The sequence below is a fragment of the Poeciliopsis prolifica genome, unplaced genomic scaffold, assembly GCF_027474105.1.
Source record: "Poeciliopsis prolifica strain line A6 unplaced genomic scaffold, Auburn_PproV2 SCAFFOLD184, whole genome shotgun sequence".
Lineage (NCBI taxonomy): Eukaryota > Metazoa > Chordata > Actinopteri > Cyprinodontiformes > Poeciliidae > Poeciliopsis > Poeciliopsis prolifica.
Window position 1 is genome coordinate 135,773 of NW_026562559.1, and position 5,616 is coordinate 141,388.

At 36.9% G+C, this 5,616-nt stretch overlaps 1 long non-coding RNA gene across 3 annotated transcripts; it reads right to left on the reverse strand.

The window, feature by feature from the left end:
• Positions 1-695: 695 nt before the first annotated feature.
• On the reverse strand, positions 696-4,087 carry LOC129356667 (uncharacterized). 3 transcript variants are annotated; one of them, XR_008605439.1, is made up of 4 exons: positions 3,705-4,087; positions 2,131-2,191; positions 1,374-1,470; positions 696-1,259 (listed from the first exon to the last, which is right to left on the reverse strand). It is a non-coding gene; the product is annotated as an uncharacterized LOC129356667 (long non-coding RNA). The 3 variants fall into 3 exon arrangements; XR_008605438.1 differs by having other exon boundaries at positions 3,582-4,087; XR_008605437.1 differs by having other exon boundaries at positions 3,326-4,087.
• Positions 4,088-5,616: the final 1,529 nt, after the last annotated feature.

A 5,616-nucleotide genomic window follows, 5' to 3' on the forward strand; every position in this document is an offset into this window, starting at 1 on the left:
CGACATAGTCGTGTTCCATTTCAGCATTGCCAGAGCAGGATTTTTCCATTTTGTTGTGGTCACTGGCTCTCTTTTGGGCTGTTTTAGGCATCTTCCCGTCAGTAAAGTAGATTTTAAAAAGTACTTATACTCAGGAAAATTGCAATAAGAGTTCTTGTACTGAGAGCACGGCACAGGACGTCTTACGCTACCGCCATCTTCTTCTCATCGGGTTTGGTTTTTACATTTAGTTAAACAAGAACATGTTGACGTGGGTCATGATCTGACTTTGGTACCACTGTGTCTTTTATGGCAAGCCGTGTTAACATAAAATCAGCTTCACCACACTTATATTCCAGACATCTGAAATCACTTTATTACTAAATATTATTAGTTAATTATAAAGGTATTTCTTATATTGAGTCCCAGTTCAAGATATCAGCAATAAAATATTTACTATTTCAAACATATATTTCCACCATGTTGATAATAATGAGGTGAACATGAGGAAGCTCTAAAATAATTTATATACTTGGATATTTTGCATATATTTGATGATCACCTCTAGTTGTTTCCCCATGTGAGTTTTGTATTTTTACATAATCCTCATTTTTTCATTTGTTGTATTTTTGCCACTTGCTCAATAACATTTCATGGGAAATAAGAATGAGGGGTTAACAGAACAGCTGCATAAATAACCTTCACACACTTCAAAATAAGAGCATGGACATAAGCATTTAATTATTCTTAACACTAAAAAACCAAAACTTTGACACAGATGTCAAATTTTATTATAACTGAACGTTTACAAAACAGAAAAGTCAATTTGTGCTTTAAAATTAATCTGGAAAAATGTACTTAAGGGAAGCTAAATGCACTGAACATTTTCAAAGTTAGTTAAAAAATTTGCTCTGCTACTAGCATTGTAGTGGAAGTGTGCAAACTAATACATTTTCAAGATGGTAGATATCCTCTTACTCTTGTCTAAAGGCATCAACAAGAAAACAAAACAATCCTGGGATTCCAGCTCCAGATCTCCAGTATTAAATTATCACATTATATTTCTACTCATAAAGATGGAAAAAGCTGAACAAAAGAGAAGCAACTCATTTTAAGTGTCTGAGGAGCTTTTACTCCATGTTTACTGGACTGATGATCAGGGGCATTTCGTTTTTTCCTGATTTGTTGGTGCAGGGGCTGAAGAAGGGGAAGAGGTTTTCAGTGAAGATGTCGTGGAAAGAGTAAATGTGGACTTTGGAATCGACGTTGTAAAAAGATACCTGTGGGAAGAAGAAAAGAACAAGGACAGTTTACTAACTTAATAAGGTTTCACATCCAGCCATTAATCGTTAGATTGATGAGTTTCTGAAAGTAAAACAAGGTTTTGTTTTCACCTCTCCTTTCTCATAGTCCACAAATATTCCAATCTTATGAGGTCGAAGTTTCATCTCCACGTTTGTGCACGGCTCAGAGCGAAAGGCGTAATTGTGTCTGAGAGAAAAGAAGAAAACAATTAAATTTCTAATGACTGCCTGTAGAGCCATGATGGGAAGAGTGGACACACAGCCAGACACAGGGATTTAACGTGAGGAGGTTTCTGTTATAATGTGAAAATAAAGTCATAATGTTACCAGAATAAAGTTGTCACATGGCAAGAAAAACGTTGTAATATTACTAAAATAAAAAACAACAGCATAGAATAAAATAAAGTTGTAATATTAGTAAAATAAAGTAGTAATTAGTTAAGAAAAACATGACAGAAGTCTGATGGTCTCTGATTGATTAGAGAGTGAAGTCAGAGGTCACATTACAATAGTTTCTCTCTTACAATAATCCAATTCACCATTTGCAAAAACTCACAGCAGTCACTGAGTCTGACCAAAAGCAAAAGACTAATCAGAAATTTACAACATGGCTTCCATGTCCTCCATTACTAATGAAGGACGTTGTGTTTGGGTCACATACAGATCACATTGTACTGACACTGGCATCGTCTACTAGAGCTCTGACTCAGTGGTAATAATAAACCATCCGCACTGTGTAGAGCAGAACTGAGCCAATTCAAACTGCCCTGCTAGTTGCTTTTGGTAAAGGGCTGTAAGTCAGACTGATAATCCACTAGTTTCAATTTGTAGATGTAAATATACAGACCAAAAATATGGATGTTTGATGTTGGGTATTCTGACCACTAGGAACCTCTGAGATCTTCACTCTGGAGGAATCATAAAGACTTTATCACACTCCAGCTCTCCACACAAAACAGGCAAAAATAAACAAGTTATTTGTAGATCTTGACAAATAATAGAATTAATCCTAAGAATCAACTTCAACAGATTATACTTATACTTTTTTTACATTTGTTTTGACAGTGAAAACAGAGAAAAAGCTTTAGCCTCATCTGACCGGAACATCTTCTTCTACAATTTCTCTTTCTATCTTCTCATCACTCTCAGCATCTCACATTCCTACCCTTAGAAATCCTAACCTGCTCACCTTTCCCATCTCTCTCTCTCTACTTCACCAACCTGTACAAATTATTATCTCCCTCCTTATTGTCCAACCAGCATATAGGTCATTATTGGCCCTTTGTTTGGGCTTTCCACCACTATTTTCACAATACATAATATCTCCTGGTACTCCTGTAAACACTCCTACTTCCTCTTTCCTAAATTCTTTATTTCCATTTGCTTCTGCAAATTATGCACTTGTGTGGGAACACGTTCTGCAAACTGTTGATAATTATGATTTATAACTTATAATTAACAGAAGTTGCTAATTGTTTTACTCAGATAAGTACTGGCCAAACAACATCCAGTCAGTCGGTGATGTTTTCTGAATGTCAACCTGAAGCAGAGTTACAAAACAAGTTCAGGTTCCTCCCAGTTCAACACCTGGGAGGAACCTGAACTTACAGCTCGTCTCTGTTTACAATGATCTTTAGGCCTTTGTGAAAGGAGCGGCCACATTCCTGGTATTTCCACCTATGGTTTTAGTTTTGTTTAGCCTCAAAATATCTAAGAAGTTTGTGGAAAGAATAAAAATATTCCATAATACTACAGATAGGGAAATATTAAGTAATTATACTACAAACAAGATTAAAGAAATAGACTTGAAGAGACCTGGAATAGTTATAAATTGTAAACCAAGTTGATGCTTGTATTTCCACAAACTGGTTTTTCTCTCTCCAGTCTGTGTGATTATTATTATTCTGCATAAAGTAGCCAAGATAAAACCAGAACTGACTTTAGTTCCCTCTTTGGTTTAATGTCTATAATACAAGTAAAGATAATTATAAGAAATAAACCTGTAAATAACAAGTTAAGCATCAAAGAGACTATTATTTTACCTTAAATCTTTCTGCTTCACAGCAAAATGAAATATGAAAGCGTTTGATAAACAAATATGAGGAAATGCTTCGTCTCTGGGGAGGGACAGAACCAACCTCATCACAGGTTGTTGTTGCCGCTACACCCCCTCCCCCCCCCTGCCCCTCCTTCACTCTCTACTCTCTCAGTCACTACTTCCTCTTCTGAGAGGGAAGATGTGCTACCAGCTCTCCATCTAACGGGTAAATTGAGTTTCCTAAATCTGCTGGGATTTACCCTGTCCAGAAGTAAACTCTGTTTAAGCTGGTTTCAAGACTTGATTCGCCTGACTACTAACGGCCTCCATCCAGATGTCCCACCCTTCTTCCCCCTGTGAATTAGCCAGACTGAGCAGCCTACAGCCAACTAGTTCCACAGAGCACATCTGTTAACGGTCGATGAAGAAGGTGTTGCAGCAGGAGGAAGGAGGTTGATTGATGAAGGCAGGGATCTCTGTTGGTCTGATGAACTTTCATCTCTGCATCGATGATAAGGTCACACAGCACTTAGGTCTTTATTTTTGTCTTGATCTTCATCTTTGCTTTGGTCTTCATCTTTTCCTTTATCTTTGTCTTTGGGGTCTGAACCCAGCCGATGAGAGAAGTCCGATTTGAAGCCACATGTTGCGGGGCTGATGGGTTGGTCCCCGTGCGCAGGACAGTCTTCGTCCCTGTGGCCCCGGCTCTTCTTCAGCTGCAGAGTTCTTTGTCCATCTCGGTCTTGACTCGAAGCTGCCTGGAGAATCCAACCAAACATTCCTCTTTTGCTCTCCCCTTATATAGGGTTTATACCCGCTTTCGGTGCATTTTCATTGGCTAACACTGTAGCTGTGCTTTATTGGGTAGCTGTTTGGACAGATGAACTCATATCCATCACTGTCTTAGAGACATTTTGTCCTGAGGTCTTGGCTAATGTCTCAGGGTTGCTCAACGTTCCTCCTGTGTCTCTTACACGTTTAAGTTGTTCAACAAGCTATCTCCTAATAAGGTCTTGGTCGTCTGCTTTCCTGTTAGTCCCCATTTGACCCCTAACCTCTCACCTACTATCTACCTCCAACACATCATCAGTGATCTTTAATAGCAGTTACATGTTTTACACCATTTCAAGTTCAATGTTAAAATCACATTCATAAACCTTTTAGTTTCTTTAATTTAGCATTAATTTATAATTTTATGATAACCACAACTTATTACTCTTTTATTATTTGATACCAAAGTTAGTTACTTGTTTTACTTGTACATTTTTCCACAAGTGTAAGTAAGTATTGTTATAAGTAAACCAATATTAATATAAGTACTTTACTTTAAATCTTATCTAATTACTCACAATGTTTAGATTTTATCCTTTGAAACTTTTATGCTTTTAAATAAGGACTGGTCTCAGCTATTTTTATACAGCTGCAAGCTGGAAACTTACTTCCTCTTTTTTCAGGAAACCTGCTCTTCCTGTCTCATCTCTCTCTCTGACTATGATTTCTTGTGATTAGATATAAAAATGAAGTATAATGAAAGCTAAGTTTGCAGGAGACAAAAACAACACACACAACCAGGTTTATTTTATTGCAGTCTGGGTCTACTGTTGGATCTAGATGTGATTGATGTGACTTACTTTAAAGGTAATTTTATTTGTTGTTACTGTTAACTAAAATCTCCAGCATGGGGAAGTGGGATGATCTCGGATTTTTCTTGACAAGGTGGATCGTCACCTGTGAGGGAGGGAGGAGTTTAACTGCTGCTCATTGCTTCAAGCTGTCAGTTCAAACCTTAGAAGAAATTTTATCTAGTCAGAAACTACAGTCAAAGATATCTATTAATTTAGTTTTCCCTGCCACTATTTGCTTTTACAATATCTGTAGTTGGATTTGCACAATTTGATTCCTTTATAAGTTACTTCATGTCTAAAAATACATTTTATACATCTTGACTACTTATCATGTAATTTAAGATATATTTAATTGGAACTGTTACTAGACATAACAAAAGAGCAAGATGACTAGTCATAATTAAATTATATTTGAAATATTGAGATGGCCAGGAATTTATGGCATTAATCTAGAATTGGAGCCTCCAAACATCTTAATAGTAAACCTTATTCAACTCAATAATACCTGATTGGTCCTGTTGTGTTTTGTTCTTCATATTTACAATGAACCACACATCCGTTTGTCAGGTAGCTCTATTCTCTTTATTTATTGCTAACTCACAGGTCCAACTCCTTCAGTGCTGCCAACATCTCATTCTGACTCCCTTCCCACCCAACTCTGCAGAACAAC